At 35.5% G+C, this 24,551-nt stretch overlaps 2 long non-coding RNA genes across 3 annotated transcripts; one reads left to right on the top strand and one right to left on the bottom strand.

Annotated features, from left to right (window-relative positions):
- Positions 1–4,896: 4,896 nt before the first annotated feature.
- On the top strand, positions 4,897–7,840 carry LOC137640627 (uncharacterized). The gene is made up of 3 exons (XR_011044423.1): positions 4,897–5,028; positions 7,052–7,264; positions 7,313–7,840. It is a non-coding gene; the product is annotated as an uncharacterized lncRNA (long non-coding RNA).
- Positions 7,841–8,945: 1,105 nt separating this feature from the next.
- LOC137641547 (uncharacterized) lies at positions 8,946–23,835 on the bottom strand. Of its 2 annotated transcripts, XR_011044545.1 has the most exons (5): positions 23,679–23,835; positions 21,809–21,929; positions 13,884–14,045; positions 9,581–9,740; positions 8,946–9,018 (listed from the first exon to the last, which is right to left on the bottom strand). It is a non-coding gene; the product is annotated as an uncharacterized lncRNA (long non-coding RNA). The 2 variants fall into 2 exon arrangements; XR_011044544.1 differs by lacking the exons at positions 8,946–9,018; positions 9,581–9,740 and adding an exon at positions 12,571–12,738.
- Between the last annotated feature and the right edge of the window lie 716 nt (positions 23,836–24,551).

Here is a 24,551-nt window from a genome sequence, read left to right as displayed (position 1 = left end):
TTTTGGATTGTAAGTTTCCTTTTTCCTATTATGTTGATGTACTTGTGGATAAATTAAATATTAATTTCTGAGGAATTCGCTTATTAAAGAAGTGATTGAGACAATATAGGTGATTCAAGGTACGTCTTTAAATGTACATTCTAAGTTTTAAGTGTTGAAAGCTTGCTTATTTGCAGAAATAATTGGGTACCATAGATTTTCTTAATGCCTAAAAAGAATAAAATAAATCCACAATTTTATATTCTGTATAGAGTAACTTTAGCTCAGAATTGTATATTCTCTACTCACTAGATCTGGCATTAAGGTCTTAACACACTTCGAGGCTATTCTTCGTACGTGTGACTGTACTTTCATTTTCTGCTTTTTGCCAATTTTACTTTTAATATTGACTAACCTTTTTTTTTCTACTGAAGTTCTCTGTAAAATTAGAATACTATGACTGTTCAATTTATAATAAACTCTATTACATCTCGCCCTAAGACTCCTATGATCATTTTCCTATTGTATTAAAGAATATTAAACGAGTAACAATTAAGACTTGTGCTATTCACAATATTGAAAGAATTTAAATGAAGTACATACCGGTTCCTGTATAATTACAGGAAGTTATAACAGGTTCAATTTGAGACTAAATTATGAAGACTGGCCAATGAAATGGTGTTCCCAAACTTGTGAACTGGATTAATTCAACTTAATCATTACTCTGTAAACTTTTAAAAATAATTCTAAAGAGGGAGTGGGCTCGACAAAAGTGAGTTCCTTTTTATCCATGCATTTGCCCATTTTCTTAGTTGAAATTCTGGTTTGAAACCACTGTATATGGTTGCAATATTGAATTTAAAAGAACTTTGAATGGTCTGCCGCCATATGAAAACCAGACGGATAGATTAGATTCTTACAATAATTTTAGTATGGTTTAAAGTTATGGGATAACTGCTATTCAATGAAAACAGCTATACGGCACAAAGCTGACTATACGAACTATCAACTTGTGTTGCTACTTTGAAGAATAAATGCAAGAACACTTAAATAGGGTTTGAAAGGGAATTGCATGTAAAATGGTGACATATTGGTCTGAGGAGGCCGCCTCGTGTATGCGGTTATTGCAAGGGGGGTTGGTAAAATGAAAACATGGTTTTATGACCATACAAACTAGCTTCAGAACAAAAACGCAACGCCCTATTGAGAGCTGCTACTTTTAGCTAATAAATGACCCACCGGGGACATAAAAGGGTACATAACTTTAATTTTGCAAATGTGAAGCTTGAAACTAAGACAATGATGATAAAGGCGACAAAATTAAATTAGATTTTGTACAATGGTCAGAATTGTACAGCCTCAAGTCTGGTATGAGGTATAGTTTGTGTGGCCTGATAAAAAAACGAAAGTTTAAAGAAGCTGTTGGCTAACGCGCCATGGAGAGAAGAAAAATATACAGGAATGTCTGTTCTGAAGGTAGGGGATTTAAAAAAGAAAAAAAAATGTATTTTCGCGTATTGATTTTAAAAAAAGAAAAAAATGTATTTTCGCGTATTTTGAGTATCACAGCATATGCATTGTTAATTGTCAAATCCACATTATCGAAGCAGATAGAACTTAGGAAAGTCTTCAGTTTCTTCTTGGAAGCCTTATTTAATTTCTTGGGTTTATGACGTTCGATGAGCCCCCGTCCAGAGACGAAGTTCTGGCCAATATGAAAACAATGAACGAAGTCTTTAACAGGTGTCTAGTGGGAGCTTGTTACATAGTTTAAAACCAACAGTAGCGGTAGGTCTAAATCTTTAATCTATCTTTGAACTTTGTGTCAACACGACTCGTTGATCACACAGTGTACCAATTCTTAGAGGTTATGGACGGCCGGTTCTGATAACCTTTGAGTCATTGCAAATATCATACACTATTCTAGCGTTTATATGCAGTCAGCGTAATTAATTCTGTATGAGTAATCCCTTTTTGGTGTCAACACCTTTTATTATTCTTGCTAACCTTTTTTTTATTCGTTGGTTTGTAATTTAGTTGCACTTTGGGCATTGTAATGGGATGAGTTACAGTAGTCTCAAGACTAGTACTGTGATAGCAAGAGTTAATTTCAAGCTTCTTTACAGATTATTCTAATATATTTCTTTACAAAAGCAATGTTTCTAAGATATCTAACAATTCTTACTACATTTATTTGAAAACAGAAAAAAATAGTCCAAGTAATACACCTAGGTCGCAAACTCTGCTACATATCGGCAATATGTTGTCACCCAAATTTCCTATTTTTTTTTTTTTTCCTAACAGTAGTAATAGTCTGGTTTAAATTTTCAGCATTATCAACTTCGTACCAATTTGTACACAGTAGTTTCCATCAACTAAGTATTCTTTTATATACTAAACAGTTTCATCTTCAATACCAATGGACCGTAAATCATTAAAATAGTAATTTGTGTAAAACTGTATTGAAATCTGCACTAAGGTCGAGTTACATTAGTCTTCAGCCATCATTTCCAGTAGATCATTCACAACAGAGCAAATATTTGTCTCCCCAGAATATAATTGTCTGTATGCTGACTGGTTGTCTGGCAATGCTTCGATTCATCCTAAATAACTAACGAGTGGTTCAAGAATTTGGGTATTTTAGCACTTTTGATATAAAGGATAAATTTGAAATAGGTCTATATGAACTAAAAGTATTAATCTTTAGTAGACAGTTCTTGATTGCTATACCCATCCCGGACCCTTTTTCATTTAAATTTCCCATCACACGATAGGTATTCATGTCTCTTGCTGTTTACTAGATTTATTTTTAAAGATTTTTTTTCTTCTGAATAGGTAATTATATTGCCACTTTACGGTTTTATATTCCCTCCATACATTTTCAGTTTTAACTGGTTCCACTTTCTTTTTTACGTCTTTTTCCTTCTTCTCCAGTCTTACCATCGAACCGAGATCTGTTTTTAAATACTGTAGTCTTTTCCATCAATGGCCACAAGTTATCATATTCATTTTTATTCACCCTATTGTTTACAGTTATCAAGAATTCTCCAAAACATAATACCATTACTTTAGGTTCGGGATCCAGGTATAGATCTGACCTCCCCTCGATCATGAGTTATTTAAGTGCGGTTATCGAAGCTGTTAACACGGCTATTGATACAGTTATTCTAAACTTGTGTCGTTCATTATACTCCCGAGGTTCCCATGAAAGTAAAGTACCAAGACACTTATATTCTTGTTTCTTCTAGATGAATTTTACTGATTTAACATTTAAATTTCTTATAACAAATATTTTCCCAATAAAAGATGTTATCCGGATTATCCAGGTAAGTATATGAATTGGAATCTTAGTAATTGACTTTTGTTTTGTTCAATATTTTCATAAGTAGGAAAAGATAGAAATAAACAAAGGCTCAGGGAAATGAAGGAAATATTTCTATGATATTTATTTCAAATTCAATGAAGTAACTTCTACGCGATAATAACAACCCTGTCTTTTCTGTCTCATTTTTACGATAAATATGGCTGTTGTGTTAATGGCATTACAAAGTTTACGCAAAACCTCAGGGTTTAGGTCAGAGAGAGAGAGAGAGAGGGGAGGGGCGGGGGGAAGGCGGAGTTTGCCTCCAATAACTACACATGAGTGTGCACCATGATATCTAAATCAAGAGAGTGTATCAGAGTACAAGCATGATATCAGTATTGTTCTGCATTAATAGATACAGTAGCACTGTGTAATTAATACACACACACACACACACACACACACACATATATATATATATATACATATATATATATATGTATATATATATATATATATATATATATATATATGTGTGTGTGTATATATATATATATATATATATATATATATATATATATATAAAAATATATATATATATATATATAAAAATATATATATATATATATATATATATATATATATATATATACATATACATATATATATATATATATATATATATATATATATATATATATGTGTGTGTGTGTGTGTGTGTGTGTGTGAAATGAAAAGATATGAAATCTAATCCAAACCACACAAAATAATATATTCGGAAGTTATATACAGAAACCTTATGTGTCACTATGTAAACATTACATTTTGGTAATTCATTTTTAAAACTATTTCTGGTAGAAATCCCTTTCAACGTTCATATTATCATTATTATTATTATCATTATTACCACCATTATTAACATTATCATTATCATTATCATTATTCTTTCAAGGGATTCTTCAAAGTACAAACCTAGTTTGAGAAGTAAAATTTTACAATTCTAAGGGACCAAATATAGGGAAAGCTGCCTTGTACGGAAGAAGAAACAGAAGAATAAATAAGAAATTAGAAACAATATAACCATATGAACAAGATTTTAAGCGCCCAAATCATTGTTATTTCCTGATAGCAAATTGTAACATATCGTTTGGGACATCAGAGAATTATCAATTAGATAACTGACTTGTTTTAGAATAAAAAATTTAATTAGAATATTGTACGGTACATGGTACCCAATGCAATATTTAAATCAACAAAGAGCGTCTATTTCATTGTGAATTTTGAAGTGGAAAAGAGATACAATAAACTTTTCAGTTTACGTATCAACATTTCCATTAAGATAACAATTTGTTTCCTTAATGAATATTGAATATATGCTTTTTTCACTATTTTTTCATGGTTGATTATGTAACCAACAGATGTCACTGGTTTTGTAAGTGGTGACGTAACGTCGTTTGAAAGTAACTGTGCTCCTGAAGATTCCTTGTAAGTCTCTCGACCAACCAGGAGTCGTTTTCTCATTCTTTGTTTTGAAATAATGACATGGACCTTCCTGATTGGTTGAAACTTGGAAGAAAGCCGGCAAGAGGGAACTGTAAACGGTAAGAAATCGGGAAGCAATATCAGTGCGTGTTGGAGTGCAGACATATTTACATCTCGGGTTATCCGCTCAAGTCATTTGCTATATCGTTTTTGGATCTGTGGTTCCAGTAACCGTCGCCATTTCATGGGATTGTGGTATGAAGGTAATACTGTTTCTACGAATCTGGTGTTCGGGGTTTGTGCAAGTTAGATTTGTCTTGAAATTTCTTTAAATTGGCTCGCAGTTTTGTATAGGGATCTTTTGATGTTATCTAGCTCTGGAAGACGTAGTCAGGATTTTTCATTGCTGAAAGATTCCGGTCAACCTCATAGCAGTGTTCAGTAAAGTGTTTTTCTATAACCCAAAGGCTAGATATATAAACTTTTGTTATCGTAGTGTTAATTTTGGTTTAAAATTTCAAGAAATTCCTACTAACAGACCTTTTTAATCGGTTTGGTGGCTTGAATCCGTCAAATTCTTAATGGCCAAACTCTTCATAATTTTCGTTGTGAACTTGTCTTTAAGCTAGTATAGCAAGCATATTGCTTGGGGGTTAATCATACTTCATAATTATTGTATCATAATTTTTGGAATTCAATTTTGAAACGTTTTGTACATAATGTGAACTATTAGGTAACATTCAGTGCCCTGCTAAACTTTAATAAATTCTTGTTGCCATTGAGAGGTTTTTGTGTTTGTTAGATAGGTTTTAAAAGTTCCATAAACACAAGTGTTTTTCTTTAGTTGTAATTTAGTGTATTGAAATTTTAGCGTAAATTGTAACGAGGTTTCGATGTTTTTTTCTATTTCGAGCTATTGGAAATTTATAGATTTTGCTTTGATTTTTTAACTTCAAAATCTAACATTGAGTTTTGTTTATGCAACGATGTTATTTACACTTCAAAGTTAAATTTTGATAGGTTTCCTATAGCGAGGGATGTGTAGTGATCAGTCTAATTATTTTAGTCCAAAAAGTAGCTTTTTGGATAAGTAAATCTAGCGAGCCAAGAGGTCTGTATAGCTTCCTAGGAGTCCAAGTTACCAAGTTAGAGGTATAGTTGTGACTTTGGCTGCAAAGTTTTAATGTTAAATTTTTTATTTACCAGCTATGGATAATAGTTTTCCCTCATTTATGCATATGGTATGTTTAGTTTCCTGTTTGATCATGTGAATATGAAAGTGGTTTTAGCGGTTAAACTAGATCTATAAAGGAGTAAGTATGTATGTAATTTAAGTGGAGAGGTGTTAAAGCTTACGACTTGACAAGTGCTAGAAGAGAATGGACCCAAGTGTTAATCTGTTATTTTTGGATCTCATTTATCTAGGCCGGTCCCAGTTGTCAGATTTATAACTCTGGAATATTTCAACGTCTTTTATAGTTTTATCTTTTAACACGGCAAGTTCAGGGAAACTCGGTGTTAATTAAGTAGTTTCTTTAGAAAGTCTTATTTTTCTATATTAAGTTAAGGTTCACTAGAAAAAATTAGAAAATTTAGTTTGGATAATCTGATTCATATAACTGTGGTTATTACCTTTTTTAAGATTTGTAATGTTTAGAATATGTTGATTTTGAAGTTAGTGAGCAGTGTTACAGATCTCACCGTACAGTAATTGAGCTTGTGTGAAGTAGAATTGCTCTGAGTTTCATTATATGTGAAGTATCATTGTCCTGAGTTCCATTATTTTAAAGTTGAGAGCCTTGTTAAGATGAATTAAGTTTAACACAGTTTTTACCACAATGCATTCGCAAGTTTATAGGTAAAGAAAGTTTATCCTAAATTCGAATGTACCGTCTGTAGCGATTAGTTTTCTTTAATAATGCTGAGATTTTATTTAAGCCAAACTGCCTTATATATTATTGATGCTTGAACCTTTTGGCTGGTCTTTAGTAAAATGCTTTCTTGGCCTTGAGGTCTTGCAAGGCTTTTGTTTTTAAAGAATCTGAATTTGAGTAAAGTCAGCTTTTGTACACTTTGAAACTTCTTAACAAATTTGCTTTGGTATTTAATTCGTTCGGTATTACCTACTTGCTCAGAATTTTCTATTGAAATTTCAGCCTCGTTAAAAGCGTAGCTCAATGTTAGTTTTTAGTTTGTATTCATTGTTCACTGTCTTGGTTTCTGTAGCGTAAATGAAGTCACTAATATTAAAATAGCACAAGTGTAATATGTAATTTTTGTTTACAGGGTGTGTGTAATGGCAATTGTGTGGATAAATTGCAATTCGTCTTGAAATGGATCTTTAAGTTCATAGCTTTTAATTACGAAACGCAAAAAATAAATCTTGCCAGAGCCTACGTTTTGTATAGTTCGTGATTTCAAAAACAAACTTCTATTGAGCACTGAAGTAGCCAAAGATGAAATTGCAGTATGAAAAACAATGTCTAACCGGAAAGAGACGTAGTAAAGAGTGAATTCAACCCGAAAGATGAGATGCAGTAGAGAGAGAATTCAACCCGAGAGAAGAGATGCAGTAGAGAGAGAATTCAACCCGAGAGAAGAGATGCAGTAGAGAGAGAATTCAACCCGAGAGAAGATGCAGTAGAGAGGGATTTCAACCCGAGAGAAGATGCAGTAGAGAGGGATTTCAACCCGAGAGAAGAGATGCAGTAGAGAGGGATTTCAACCCGAGAGAAGAGATGCAGTAGAGAGGGATTTCAACCCGAGAGAAGAGATGCAGTAGAGAGGGAATTCAACCCGAGAGAAGAGATGCAGTAGAGAGGGAATTCAACCCGAGAGAAGAGATGCAGTAGAGAGGGAATTCAACCCGAGAGAAGAGATGCAGTAGAGAGGGAATTCAACCCGAGAGAAGAGATGCAGTAGAGAGGGAATTCAACCCGAGAGAAGAGATGCAGTAGAGAGGGAATTCAACCCGAGAGAAGAGATGCAGTAGAGAGGGAATTCAACCCGAGAGAAGAGAATGCAGTAGAGAGAATTCAACCCGAGAGAAGAGAATGCAGTAGAGAGAGAATTCAACCCGAGAGAAGAGAATGCAGTAGAGAGAGAATTCAACCCGAGAGAAGAGAATGCAGTAGAGAGAGAATTCAACCCGAGAGAATGCAGTAGAGAGAGAATTCAACTCGAGAGAAGAGAATGCAGTAGAGAGAATTCAACCCGAGAGAAGAGAATGCAGTAGAGAGAATTCAACCCGAGAGAAGAGAATGCAGTAGAGAGAGAATTCAACCCGAGAGAAGAGAATGCAGTAAAGAGAGAATTCAACCCGAGAGAAGAGAATGCAGTAGAGAGAGAATTCAACCCGAGAGAAGAGAATGCAGTAGAGAGAGAATTCAACCCGAGAGAAGAGAATGCAGTAGAGAGAGAATTCAACCCGAGAGAAGAGAATGCAGTAGAGAGAGAATTCAACCCGAGAGAAGAGAATGCAGTAGAGAGAGAATTCAACCCGAGAGAAGAGAATGCAGTAGAGAGAGAATTCAACCCGAGAGAAGAGTATGCAGTAGAGAGAGAATTCAACCCGAGAGAAGAGTATGCAGTAGAGAGAGAATTCAACCCGAGAGAAGAGTATGCAGTAGAGAGAGAATTCAACCCGAGAGAAGAGAATGCAGTAGAGAGAGAATTCAACCCGAGAGAAGAGAATGCAGTAGAGAGAGAATTCAACCCGAGAGAAGAGAATGCAGTAGAGAGAGAATTCAACCCGAGAGAAGAGTATGCAGTAGAGAGAGAATTCAACCCGAGAGAAGAGAATGCAGTAGAGAGAGAATTCAACTCGAGAGAAGAGAATGCAGTAGAGAGAATTCAACCCGAGAGAAGAGAATGCAGTAGAGAGAGAATTCAACCCGAGAGAAGAGAATGCAGTAGAGAGATAATTCAACCCGAGAGAAGAGAATGCAGTAGAGAGATAATTCAACCCGAGAGAAGACATGCACACAACGACAGAGGTTGGGAAGATTATCCAGTAAGGCTCGATGGAATGAGAAATAACATTGAGATAGTTGTTATAATAGTAAACGAGCTATAATATTTATTGTTTGTTAAGCGCTATTTACATTTTCATTTGTTACCCTGATTAAAGATTCAAATAGATTTTTCAGTTTGTTTTATTTATTTCACTTTATTGTATGCATATTTTTTCTCTTTATTGTATGCATATTTTTCTATATACACAACAATGTTCAATGTAGTTCAAACGGTCTTTTCTGAAAAGAAAGAAAGTCTTTCATTAATTTTTGCTGTTTTGACATGACAATGGCTTAAATAAATCTGTTCACCTAATCATTCGACACTACTTTCCTTTTGGAAAACTTTGAACTGAAAGATTAGGTAAAAATGATGAAAATAGGGAGTGAAGTTCTTGAAACATTGTGCTAACGGTAAGTTAATACATGTTAATGAAAAAAGGTAAATAAGTATACCTACAGAAGTATACTTACAGACCCTAGTAGTAAAACTTACTCTAGACGTATATTTGCAGTTTATTGTATTTTCCTCTTTTTCCCTTAGACTTATATGCAATTAAATTTTCATACTTTATCGGTAACTAACTGCTATTCACACAAACGTACTACCTGATATTCTTTGCTTAAGTTCAAAATAATTAATTAAAATAGTAGAATATTGAAGTCCCGACAATGAAATCTAGAAAAAATTTATAGCAATGATTTTAGTATTGGTTTTTTCAATTATTATATGCATAGATTACAACATTCAGTATTCAAATTCTTATTCGTTAATGAGTTAAAACAGTGTTTGCACACTTACCCAGCACAGTTGCACCAAGGGAATTGCAGCAATTTACTTTTTAATCTGTCATTCCACAAAAATACTTTCATAGTTGCCATATCTTTAAAGAATGATCTTGTAAAAAATACTGTGCTTGTCATTTCCGTGTAAGGTCTAATGTCAGCAAGATAGTCTTAACCTGGCAAAAAGAAGAGCATTAATTTGTGCAAATATTGAGCAAAATCTCTTGTACCCCTTAATAATTTTTATTTAAATATCAATTTACCATGAATAATTTAGAATAAATTTCATATATACCAATTTGTACAAGCTAAGCTACAACCATAGTTGGAAAGCAGGATGCTATAAGCTCAAGGGATTCAACAGGGAAAATTTTAAGGATAGAAAACATTGAAATGAACAAGAGAAATCATGAACAATAAAAATATATAAAATATATTGGATCTTTCATATATTTAAACCATATTTAAAGACCGCACAAACAAAATTAGAATATATAAATACTACTTAAGAGTTGCTCTTGTGAAGTATGTACAGTATATATACACTACGCAAAAAAGAACTCGAGCTCTTCCTCTCTTATGTTCCCTTTAGCACACATCTTTGATCTTCCTTCCTCTTGAATCCGGAAATACTTAAAAGGTGTGGATAAATCGCAACTCGTCCTGGCATTAACTAAGAAGTCTCAATCAGCTTGTTTTGATTACGAAACACGCAAGAGCGTAGGATGCAAGAACATACGTTCTTCAACGTGTTTCGTAATTGAAAAACAAAAAACTATGAGAACTTTCTAGAGATCTGTCAAGACGAGTTGCTAGAACACCACTCAAGAGAATTATAACATTGTACAGTTGTGTAGGAACGTTAACTAAAATCTCAACGTAATCCTAAGCTGGAAAAAAAATTGAAAGTTATTCCAAATAGCGAAATTACAACCTCAATAAAGTAATAGTATGCATAGAAAAGAAACAAGACCAGAAGAGAACTCAGAACACAAACGTAGAAAATTTCAGGAAAATTCAGTACGAAAAAGAGAACACGACCACAAGACATCGATGTAGGCAGTAGAGTTATAGTAGATAGGAGAGATATAAAACAGTGACCGAGCAGTTTGATAACTACGCTATGGAAATCAGGACAATCTAATAACCATCCAAGCGGTAGAGACAGCATTAAAGTCAATGAAAAATAAATCAAGTTCAGATAATATTGCTGAAGAACTCAAAATCTCGTGAGAATGGGAGGATTGAATGCTTGCGCATCCTCTAACTTATAGTTCGACTGGAACGAGTCATTTATCTGCACTTTCTTTAAAAAGGGAGATCCTACAATGAGTCATTTATCTGCACTTTCTTTAAAAAGAGATCCTACATTATGTGCGAACCACCAAGGCATATCAATGACGACTAGCATGGCTAAAATCTACGAAACATATTTAAAGTGAGCAAGAGCCAATGTGGCTTAGACCAAGTTGCCTTACAGTGGACCAGATTTCTGCAATTGAGGAAATACCTTAAGAAATGGAAATACAACCAACACCACCACTTTGCTTTCTAGACCTTTAATAGGCATATGATAAAGATTTCCTAGAAGCCAATTATTTAGGGCTGGGGTGGCCTATGTGGTAATATCGCTGACTGGTGAATGCCACAATGCCGTTCGATTCCCGCTCTAACTCGTTAGTTCTTCTAGTCGCTGCAACCTCACCATCCTTGTGAACTAAGGATGGGGGGTTTGGGGGAGCCTATGTGTCTATCTGCTAAATCGACAGCCATTGCTGGCCCTCTTTGTTCCTAGCTTAGGTGAAGAGGAAGCATGAGTGCTGATATGTATATATGGTCAGTCTTTTAATAGGGCAATGTCACTGTCCCTTGCCTCTGCCATTCATGAGCGGCCTTAGAAGCCCTTGAAACGTGCATGAATATGGATTCCCTGATCCTCTACTCAGCAATTAAGAGCACCTACAAAGATAAAAAGAGTTAAGTCATTGGAGGCGATACTCCTTTTAGTATCTCCACATGAGTTATACAAATTAGTGTACGGTCTCCTATACTTTTCATTATACATTGACAAACAGATGAAAATTTTAAGGAAGAAACCGCTGCCTATGCAGATGATACTGCTGAAACTGCAGATAAGATAGCCTTTGAAAATAAAATCAATTTGGATTTGGCTCTTACTCCACAAGGATTTAAAGTAAACCATTCAAAGACTGAATATCTGGTTATAGCATCTGCCGGGGGAGAATTAGTATTAACCAATGTTACCATCTAAATGAACTCATTTATGTACCAATATAGGGTTATGACCTCATGACCTCAGATGGACTCGTACAGCAGAATATTCAAATATAGTAAAAATACAAGTGCTATGTACCACCTATTACAAAATAGAAATAAAGAAGAGTTAAATTGTATGAACCAATTCGTAAACCCATACTAATGTACGATTGAGACACGTGGGTCTTGACTGAAGCTTAAAATCTCAATTCCAAGCAGCTGTAACGCGTGTTCTGGGTACAATTTATGGCGTAAATAAAACATTATGCAATACTAATATAAGAAGCATTGGGCGTGGAACGTATAATTCTTACAACTTTAGAGCCAATTGAGATGGTTTGGACATCTGCAGAATACCAGGACATCGGTATGTGAAAATATTTTATTGGGTTCCAGACAGCAAGAGACGAAGAGGAAGGCCAAGAACTAGGAAGGATAACATTCGTAATTTTTAGCAAGATGCGAAAAATTTAATTGAAGCTGTAGGAATATCTCATGATTTCATGGGTTGGAGAAGTAGATAAGAGATTAGAACAAAACTCATTGCTTAAAGAAAATTTACTGCAAACAAAAATATCAGAAAATGCTAAAAAGACGAGATTAGAAAACTATGAAAAATAAGATTGGACAATTGCATAAAAATTGTCAAATCAAATAGCAGTAATAGGAAAACCTTATTTCATATATTCTAATATTAAACACAGTAACTTAGAATATTAAACAAAAATATATTTGGTACAATACTTTATTGATGGAATTTTTTTTGGTAGCATTTTTTATAATTTTTCAAAGCCATTTCATAATTGATCTGTAATTAGTTGCCAGATTGCTGGCGTTTTAACGGTCATCCTGTTTGTAATCCCTTTCTTTCCTTTCAAACACGAGTTTCTAATATATCTGGAAGCAATCAAATCATTTAGTGTACATACTAAATATTTTGACTAGTCTATCTTTTACAGGAAGTAGGCCTTGGAATTATCAAGCAATATTAGTTAAACTATCGAATCAAAATATTTTATGTTTCACTTTGGAGCATATTAAAGTTTTTCAATAAAATTAAATAAAACCACCATGGCTTTACAAAAAGTATAACAGATTCCTCTCTTACCTTTCAAAAAGGTTATGTTCTAATATTCTTGGAAACCCATAGTTTCAAGTTTCTTTTGCATGGAACTGAACAATCAAAGTTTTTTTTCTATTCGATATAATGAATATACACACTAATATATATATATATATATATATATATATATATATATATATATATATATATATATATATATATATATATATACACACATATACACATATATATATACACACACACAGAACAATTGTGGCACAAACTTTGTCTTGAGTGTAAAGGACATTCCATGTATGAGAAATGTTTTAAAGTGACAAGACAAATTTATTCTATCTTTAACGGGTCAAAATCAAGAATAAAAAAATACTAAAGTAACTTTTTAAATCTAAAAATATGTTTATATATTATACAATGACAAGAGATTGATGAAATACCCAGAAATAGACAAATCTGTGCTTAAATCTATCAAGACATAACACCTAAGTTTCTCCTAGTCCTGTTAATCTACCTTCAATTTTAATATTCTGTTTTTTTTTTATAGTAGATAGTTTGATCAAATTTCATGTTCATTTTCATTTATCACTTTTATCTGTCCACCAATTAATTGTTAAGTCTTAAGATTACGCATTGGTATTGAACTCCAAACACTCCTATTTTAAATAACTTTCAAGTTACATTTCCTTTAATAGAGCCTGGATACCTATTGTACATTTGATATTCATTAATTTGTTATCTCTAATATATTATGTTATGTTGCAGCCAAGAAATTTAAAAATATAACGAATAAAACAATTAAGAATAACTTCAATTATAAATTATGTCAAATTTTGATTCCCAACTTGAACGAAACTTTGCTTCAAGTTTTAAAAAGTTGAATTTGAACTGAATTTTTTTTCTCTTATTTGCATAATTGTAAAGAAAGCTAAACAAAATGTCAAACTAAGCTTTATCCACTTACCATAAATAAAGTTCTTGAATCCCGGGTCAATTTCCAGGTAAATATTCTTTCAATTAATTTTGTCCATTTCAGCTGAATAAAATCTTCCTTTTAAACATTTCTGGTACAAATGCATTTAGTTCATAGTTCAGTCTTCAGTACCTCAATATGGTCATTAATGATCTGGAAAAGAAAATTCATTTCGTGCAAATATTTCGACTTTTTTTTCTAAAACTATAAAAGACACCTTGAAGACATTACTGGTGAGAAAAGGCTAATTATCTTCATGTTTACCAAGAATTTATTCTAAGTAATAACTTGTACAGGATACAATATAACAAATATTCTTAAAGAATCTTAATTTGCTTACCAACCTAACCTGCATGACTAAACCACCTCACAAAAACATCTAACTACTTGTGTATGAAGCTGCCAAAATGATTTTTACGGACAAAATTTGACCATTTAATTGTCCACACGTTAAATTTCTAACTTGACAAACTCATGACTCTTTGCATTAATTCGAATTCCGCATCAATCACTACATAAAATTCAAAATAATTAATTCAGTGCAATAACAACAATAACTTAAAATCTACTGTATATAGCTGTCATTGGGCTTTACTATAGTCCATTTCTTTTAGCGAGGGAGATTTGCACCGACTCGCAGCGGTGCCTTTTTAGCTCGGAAAAGTTTCCTGATCGCTGATTGGTTAGAATTATTTTGTCCAACCAATCAATAAACTTTTCCGAGCTAAAAGGCAACCGCTGCGAGTCTGTGCAAATCTGCATCGCTAAAAGAAATTGACTATAGTATATGAGTAACAAGGTATCGCGTAAAGCAACTAAAGTCAAATGCAGCCAAAATTCATCGAGAAAGCAAGTAATTAAGACAAGTCCTGAGAAATTTAAACACCCTCACGTGGTAAGATCAATTAACCCTAAAAGCAAAAGATATATAAAAACAATTAGAATTTAATACCTAAAACATTTGTGTCAAAGCAAAAAAATTATTTCATTCTTTAAAAAAATAAGAACCGAAATCGTAAAAAGGCGGACAGGTTTGTGTATAAGAAATCAAAACTAGAACAAGATTTTAAGGAAGTGTTAAGAAATGCACAAACTAGAAACGATAAGTTCTTCTTGTAGGGATTTTTTTTATAAACTTATATGCAAATTACATGCCTCTAAAGATCTAAAGATGCAGGAAAATTATTCGTATGAATTAACATCCTTTCAGATATAAACGTACTGAGATTGCTTAAGTATGAGTGCTAATATCAAAATACCACTTTAAACACAAATTTTTCATAACCAAGACTGCCAAAGCAGTAAGCTATAGAAATTCTTTTGTAATAAATACAAGGGAAACAAGGTAAATACATACAAAAAGCAATTTAAATAAAAAATGCTACATTCTTAAAAATCCAAGTCGTAACTAATCGCCTCCATTGACAAAAATGCAAACAAGGATCTCAAAACAAAAGTACTGAAAAGGAAAATAACAGGTTTCTAAAGAAACCATTAACTATAAATTCCCAAATATATAAGCAAGTGCTATAAATTCACAACAGCGTACCTACAAGCACCATAAATTCCCGACTATTACTGAAAGTATAAATTAGATTTAACCAAAAAGCTATATAATTACAAAAGTTGCACAAAGCATCATGAACTCAACAGCGGAACTGCAATTGCAGGCGACAAATAGGCACCAGCGAGGCTGCATGTGCAGGCGATAAATCCACAACAGCAGAACCAAGTGCAGGCGACAAATCCGCACCAGCAGAAATACAAGTGCAGGCGACAAATCCGCACCAGCAGAAATACAAGTGCAGGCGACAAATCCGCACCAGCAGAAATACAAGTGCAGGCGACAAATCCGCACCAGCAGAGATACAAGTGCAGGCGACAAATCCGCACCAGCAGAAATACAAGTGCAGGCGACAAAATCCGCACCAGCAGAAATACAAGTACAGGTGATAAATCCACAACAGCAGAACTGCAAGTGAAGGTGACAAATACGCACCAGCGGGGCTGCAAGTGCAGGCGACAAATCCGCACCAGCATAGCTGCAAGTGCAGGCGACCAATCTGCACCAGCGGAGCTGCAAGTGCAGGCGACCAATCCGCACCAGCGGAGCTGCAAGTGCAGGCGACAAATCCGCACCAGCGGAGCTGCAAGTGCAGGCGACAAATCCGCACCAGCGGGCTGCAAGTGCAGGCGACAAATCCGCACCAGCGGAGCTGCAAGTGCAGGCGACAAATCCGCACCAGCGGGGCTGCAAATGCAGGCGACAAATCCGCACCAGCGGGCTGCAAGTGCAGGACAAATCCGCACAGCGGAGCTGCAAGTGCAGGCGACAAATCCACAGCAGCGGAACTGCAAGTGCAAGGCGACAAATCCGCAACAGCGGATATACAAGTGCAGGCGACAAATCCGCACCAGCGGGGGCTACAAGTGCAGACGACAAATCCACACCAGCGGGGCTCCAAGTGCAGACGACAAATCCACACCAGCGGGGCTCCAAGTGCACACGACAAATCCACACCAGCGGGGCTCCAAGTGCACACGACAAATCCACACCAGCGGGGCTCCAAGTGCAGACGACAAATCCACACCAGCGGGGCTCCAAGTGCACACGACAAATCCACACCAGCGGGGCTCCAAGTGCAGACGACAAATCCACACCAGCGGGGCTCCAAGTGCAGACGACAAATCCACACCAGCGGGGCTCCAAGTGCAGACGACAAATCCACACCAGCGGGGCTCCAAGTGCAGACGACAAATCCACACCAGCGGGGCTCAAGTGCAGGCGATAAATCCGCAGCAGCGTAACTGCAAGTGAAGGCGACAAATCTGCACCAGCGGAAATAAAAGTGCAGGCGGAAAATCCGCACCAGCGGGGCTGCAAGTGAAGGCGATAAATCCACAACAGTGGAACTGCAAGTGAAGGCGACAAATACGCACCAGCGGAAATAAAAGCGCTGGCGACAAATCCGCACCAGCGGGGCTGCAAGTGCAGGCGACAAATTCGCACCAGCGGAGCTGTGATTGCAGGTGATAAATCAACAGCGGAACTGCAAGTGCAGGCGACAAATCCACACCAGCGGAGCTGCAAGTGCAGGCGATAAATCCACAACAGCGGAACTGCAAGTGCAGGCGACAAATCCGAACCAGCTAAGCTGCAAGTGCAGGCGATAAATCAATAGCGGAACTGCAAGTGCAGGCGACAAATCCGAACCAGCTGAGCTGCAAGTGCAGGCGATAAATTCACAACAACGAAACTGCTGCAAGTGCAGGCGACAAATCCGCAACTGAGGAACCAGTGTCATTTAAAATTCACAATAGCGCAACCAAGATCCTTGACCATTCACAATAGTGTAACGAAAGTTCCTAATCAGTTATTGTGTAAGGAAAGTTCCTAATCTGTTATTGTGTAACAAAAGTTCTAGACCTTCACACACGTGTAATCTAAGTCACTGTACATTCAAAAGTGTGTAATGAAAGTCCCTAACCATTCCCGTGTGTGTAACCAAAGTCCCTAAATATTCTCCTGTGTGTAACCGAAGTCCCTAAATATTCTCCTGTGTAACCAAAGTCCCTAACAATTCTCATGTGTAATCAAAGTCCCTAAACATTCTCCTGTATGTAACCAAAGTCCCTTAACATTCTCATGTGAGTAACCTATGCCCCTTAACCATTCATGTGTGAGTAACCAAAGTCCCTAACCATTCTCATGTTGAGTAATCAAAGTCCCTAACCATTCTCATGTTGAGTAATCAAAGTCCCTAACCATTCTCATGTTGAGTAATCAAAGTCCCTAACCATTCTCATGTTGAGTAACCTAAGTCCCTCACCATTCTCATGTTGAGTAATCAAAATCCCTAACCATTCTCATATGAGTAATCAAAGTCCCTAGCCATTCACATGTGTGTAACTAGATACCCTAACCATTCGTATGTAAGCAATGTCACTAAACCTTCACAAGTTTGTAACCAATGTCACTAAACCTTCACAAGTGTGTAACCAATGTCACTAAACCTTCATAAGTGTGTAACCCAGGTCGCTAAACCTTCACAAGTGTTTAACCAAAATCACCAAACCTTCGCAAGTGTGAAACCGAAATCACCAAACCTTCACAAGTAACCAAAATTCACAAGTAACCAAATCACCAAACCTTCACAAGTGTGTAATCAAACTCACTAAATCTTGACAAGTGTATAACCAAAGTCACCAAACATTCACGTATGTAACCAGATTCACTTTACTTTCCCAGGCGTGTAACCAATGTCACTATACCTTCACAAGTCTGTAACCAATGTCACTAAACCCTCATAAGTGTGTAACCAAAGTCATTAAACCCTCTTAAGTGTGTAACCAAAGCAATTAAACCTTCATAAGTGTGTAACCAAAGTCACTAAACCTTTACAAGTGTGTAACCCAAGTCCCTAAACCTTCACAATTGTGTCATCAAAGTCAACAAACATTCACCTACGTAACCAAAGTTAATAAATCTTCACAAGAGTAACCAAAGTCACTAAACCTTCACAAGTGTATAAGCAGTCACTAAACCTTCACAAGTGTATAAGCAGTCAACTAAACCTAGACGTGAGTAAGAAATGTACTAAACCTTCACAAGTGTGAAATCAATTTCAATAAAAACCTTCACAAGTGTATAACCAAAGTCACCAAAGATTCACGTTTGTAACCAAAAACACTAAACCTTCGAGGGTGTAACCAAAGTCTCTAAGCCTTCAAAAGTGTGTAACCAAACCAACTAAACTTTCACAAGCGTGTAACCAAAGTCACCAAACATTCGCGTAAGTGACCCAGTCACTAAACCTTCAGGAGTGTAATCAAAATCACTAAACCTTTACAAGTGTGCATCCAGAGTCACCAAACCTTTACATTTGTAATCAAATTCATTAAACCTTCACGTGTGCAATCTATTCGAAAAGCCTTCACATTGTAACCAAAGCCACAAAGAATTCACGAGTGTGTAACCAAAGTTACCATACCTTCACAACTTTCGACAAGTGTGTACCCAAGTCACCTACCTTCTCAAGTGTATAATCAAAGACACCAAACCTTCACTAGTGTGTAAAGTCACCAAATCTTCACAAGTGTGTTATCAAAGTCACCAAACCTTCACAAGTGTGTAACCAAAGTCACTGAAGCCTGCACGTGTGTAAGGAAGGTCACCAAACTTTTACATTTGTAATAAAATTCATTAAACCTTCACGTGTATAATTTATGTTACTAAATCATCAGTGTAACCAGTCACCAAGCCTTCACTAGCATGTAACCAAGGTCAAAAACCTTCACAAGTGTTCCCCATGTAACAACTTTAGACAAGTGTGTAACCAAAGTCGCCAAACCTTCACTAGTGTAACTTAAGTCACAACCTTCGCAACATGCTCACCAAACCTTCACAATTGTGTAATCAAAGTAACAAAACTTTCACAAGTGTGTAACCTAAGTCACAAAACCTTCACAAGTGTGTAACCGAAATCAACTTTCATGTATGTAACCTAAATCCCCTAACCTTCTCAAGTGTGTAACCAAAGTCACAACCTTCACAAGTGTGTAAAGTCACAACCTTCACAAGTGTGTAAAGTCACAAAACATTCACAGAGTGTAACCAAAGTCACAAAACCTTCACAAGAGTGTAACCAAAGTCACAAAACCTTCACAAGAGTGTAACCAAAGTCACAAAACCTTCACAAGTGTGTAACCAAAGTCACAAAACCTTCACAAGTGTTTAACCAAAATCACAAAACCTTCACAAGTGTTTAACCAAAATCACAAAACCTTCACAAGTGTGTAACCAAAGTCACAAAAACCTTCACAAGTGTGTAACCAAAGTCACAAAAACCTTCACAAGTGTGTAACCAAAGTCACAAAACCTTCACAAGTGTATAACCAAAGTCACAAAACCTTCGAAAGTGTAACCAAAGTCAAGATTCATTTGTGTAACCCAAGTCACAAAACCTTCATAAGTATTTAACCAAAGTCACAAAACCTTCACAAGTGTGTAACAGTCACAAAACCTTCACAAGTGTGTAACCAAAGTCACAAAACCTTCACAAGTGTAACCCGTCAACATTCATTTGTGTATCCTAAGTCCCTAAACCTTCACAAGTGTGTAACCAAAGTCACAAAACCTTCAGAAGTGTGTAAAGACAAAACCTTCACAAGTGTAACCAAAGTCAACATTCATTTGTGTATCCGAAGTCCCTAAACCTTCAGTGTTGAGTCACAAAACCTTCAAGTGTTTAACCAAAGACAAAACCTTCACAAGTTTAACCAAAGTCACAAAACCTTTAAAAGTGTTTAACCAAAGTCACAAAACCTTTAAAACAAAACCTTCACAAGTGTAACCCAAGTCAACATTCATTTGTGTATCCTAAGTCCCTAAACGTTCACAAGTGTTTAACCAAAGTCACAAAACCTTCACAAGTGTTTAACCAAAGTCACAAAACCTTCACAAGTGTTTAACCAAAGTCACAAAACCTTCACAAGTGTTTAACCAAAGTCACAAAACCCTTCACAAGTGTGTAGTCACAAAACCTTCACAAGTGTGTAGTCACAAAACCTTCACAAGTGTAACCAAAGTCACAAAACCTTCACAAGTGTAACCAAAGTCACAAAACCTTCACAAGTGTGTAACCAAAGTCACAAAACCTTCACAAGTGTATAACCAAAGTCACAAAACCTTCACAAGTGTAACCAAAGTCACAAAACCTTCACAAGTGTAACCAAAGTCACAAAACCTTCACAAGTGTGTAACCAAAGTCACAAAACCTTCACAAGTGTGTAACCAAAGTCACAAAACCTTCACAAGTGTATAACCAAAGTCACAAAACCTTCACACGTGTGTAACCAAAGTCACAAAACCTTCACAAGTGTAACCAAAGTCAACATTCATTTGTGTAACCTAAGTCACAAAACCTTCACAAGTGTGTAACCAAAGTCACAAAACCTTCACATGTGTGTAACCAAAGTCACAACCTTCACAAGTGTGTAAAGTCACAAAACCTTCACAATTGTGTAACCATTGTCAAGTCACAAAACCTTCACAATTGTGTAACCATTGTCAAGTCACAAAACCTTCACAATTGTGTAACCATTGTCAAGTCACTAAACCTTCACACGTGTGTAACCATTGTCCAGTCACTAAACCTTCATACTTGTGTAACCAGTGTCACAACCTTCACACGTGTGTAACCAATGTCACTAAACCTTCACACGTGTGTAACCAGTGTCACTAAACCTTCACACGTGTGTAACCAGTGTCACTAAACCTTCACACGTGTGTAACCAGTGTCACTAAACCTTCACACGTGTGTAACCAGGGTCACTAAACCTTCACACATGTGTAACCAGTGTCACTAAACCTTCCCTTTGTAACCAAAGTTACGATTAACTTCATGTGTATGTAAGCAAAGTCACTTAGCATCCACGGGTGTAACCGAAGTCACTAACCATTCACATGTATGTAAACTAAGTCGCTAAACGTTCAAAAGCGTGTATCCTTAGTCACTAAACAGCTAATTTCCATGTAAGTATATCAAAATATAATTTATAATGGAAAAATTAAAAACGCGCTGCCATTAAAATAAAACAACTTAGATACACCAACGTCAAAATACGCACACTATCTGAAAAATAATTAGGATAACTCACTGCATTCCAGATTCACTGTATTCACTGAAATTTTGACTAAGTTTACTAAATTAATACCATAAAACTGTTCAAATATTTCTTCCGCTCAAAATATGTATTACTTGTTAGGTACAAAATTTCTTATGCTCAAATAGTAAACAGAAAATGTAAGGAGAGAAAGATATTTAGTAGGCTACATATCTCACACTAGAAATCTTTTATAGCATAACATGGCTATGAAATCCAAGGCATGGGATCTCCTTAAATCTAGTACGTACCTCCTTTGTAGACTTCCAAGATTGGGGTCATCGACGAAATTGATGTGATGAATAACATCTGAAATAACGTTATTTTTTAATTTCTTCTCTCAGAAGTGGCCTCACTGCATTACTAGTTTCCCTGAAACATGGAATTTTGTTATTTAAAGGATGGTTCAATACTAGTTTTATACGTACTTTGATGTATAAATTGCATGTCTTATAACAATTTTTAATGGAAGTTCTTGTATAGCAGTTCTTTAGTTAAAATTTCTTTAAAAAAAAAAAATTGTTTAGTTTGAACTCCTTCATAGAACTGACGGCGCGCAGACCATTCGGCGTTATAACTGCAATAAAAACAAATAACCTAGATTGAAAGTAGACTATTATTAAAAACAGTAAGTCAAACACTTGAAACCTTAATTTCTAAAACTTTAGTAACTATCTTCGTCATCACCCCTTTGAGCTTTTGATTGAGCTCATGAATATTGTACTATTAGCTTGAGACATACCAGCCTTGTTACTTTATAGCTCCTCATACACTAAACTATAGCAAATGTTAAGTCATGGTTAGTTTCTCAACGACTTAATACGGAATATGTACGTGGTCAATCAACTCTGGTAGTTTGAAAAGCTTTAGAATTTTTTTTTATGATATACTGTATTACACTAAATATACTGTACAAATACCAATGCTGTAGTAATATTTCATGCAATTATTACCCTAACGTTTTTAAAGCCTACAAATAAATTTAATTTCCATCAATTACAGGAACTAATTCAAAATATGTAGGATCTCATTCCTCATTTGCCTCTGAGATACATTACCATGGTGGAGTCACTTTATACACTAACAACCCTGCTTACCGATATTGCAGCCAACGCTGCGAGAGCTAAGAACACGGTCCTCTGTTCTCGAAGTTTTCGAGCTACAAAGGAGGTGCTTGTTGCTTACTGACAGAGGGCAAAATATGTCAAACATTGGTGCATTCACATATAGAACATCTGTGGACTGCACAGGTTAAATTTCATTTCCAGATGTAAAAATGATAGCTTTACCCATAGTTATAATGTTAACAATCGAGTATACTTGACCTTGAAGGACATACCATTGCATTACAATGGAACTTTTATTTCTGGTACATCTCTAGTGTACATACAGTAGGTACATTAAACCCCATTATGAATATAGGGCCATTAATCCTGAAGCTGGGGTTAGGCCATTCAGCGTTCAGGTCCAGGTTGACAGTGGATGAATAATGGTAGAACAAAAACAGAAGGATAAGTACTATTCGTAACGAAATAATTTTGTGGAGATGAAATTAATTTTCTTACGGCTAAAATTTCTACAAACTACTTCTGATTTTCACGGGATGGAATTTTCATATCAAAAGCTTAGGTTTTAACTATTTAAATAGTCCTAGTAAAGGACAGCTAATGCTTGGAAGCTTTTTATATTTTCCTTTAAGGCTAAGCTAAATATCTCTCGTTTTCAAGTTTTATCAAAATCATTGAATTTTACTGTTTTTGTGGGGGACTCCTAGGATTAAGGTTACATGTCGCTTCAGAATAAGCTTGTCGGAAAAAAGGGGACAAGTAGATGAAGACTAAGGTGCATTTAGTATTTTATGACAGTATAAGCTTAAACAAAAGGAAAATACTGCCGAGGTTAACTGGTATTTTCCAGCAATTAAGAATACAGCTAGATAACATCAAAAGTATCTTCCAGCAATTAAAGATATCAAAAGTCTATCGTCCAGCAATTAAGGATTCAGCTAGATTACATCAAAAGTCAATTTCGAAAATGAAAAAAAAAAACATTCCAAACCCAGATGCCTAACGATCTCCCGCCAAAAAATGAACACGAGATACTGTATATAAGAAAGCTTACCTCCATAACATCAGCTCACAATATGGAGCATATTATCGTAACAGCAGATCCAGATTTATGATTTAAAACACGACATGTAAAGAACTTTTGTTGCCAAAGACATAGTCCTGACGGAACTAAATAACGCACTAACATTGCTTCCCGATTTCATACCAATTACAGTTCAACCTTACCGTCTTTCTTCCAAGTTTCACCCAATCAGAAGGATCCTTGTCATTAATTCAAGACAAAGAATGAGAAAAGTACCCCTGATTGGTCGAGCGACTAACAAGGAATCTTCATGAACACAGTTACTTTCAAACGACGTTACGTCACCACTTACAAAACCAGTGACATCTGTTGGTTACGTAAATAACTATAAGAGAAATATCGAGTGCAAGAATTATATATTCAGTTTTCAATAAGGAAACTATTCGTTATCTTAGGGGAAACGTTGATACGTGAAAATAAAAATAAGATCTTATTGTATACTTTTTCACTACAAAATTCACAATGAAATAGTCAGTGTTTGTTGGTGTAAATATTCCACTGGGTACCATGTACAGTACAATATTCTAGTTATTTTTTTCCAAAGACTAACTATTATTTCATTATCAATTCTCTGATTTTTGAAAGGTTAATTTTTGAGTGGGAAATAACAATTAATTCAGCGCCTATAATCCTGTCCATATTGTTATGTTATTTCTAATTAATTATTTTGTTTCATCTTCGGTACAAGGGAGCTATCCATACATTAGGTCCCTTAGAGTTGTAGAATGTTACTCCTCAAATTAGGTTTGAACTTTGAAGAAGGCTTCGTAATAATAATAATAATAATAATAATAATAATAATAATAATAATAATAATAATAATAATAATAATAAAAGTGAAAC

This window comes from Palaemon carinicauda, chromosome 5 (assembly GCF_036898095.1).
Source record: "Palaemon carinicauda isolate YSFRI2023 chromosome 5, ASM3689809v2, whole genome shotgun sequence".
NCBI lineage: Eukaryota > Metazoa > Arthropoda > Malacostraca > Decapoda > Palaemonidae > Palaemon > Palaemon carinicauda.
Note: the sequence above shows the minus strand (reverse complement) of the source record. Positions and strands in the feature narration are given on the sequence as shown.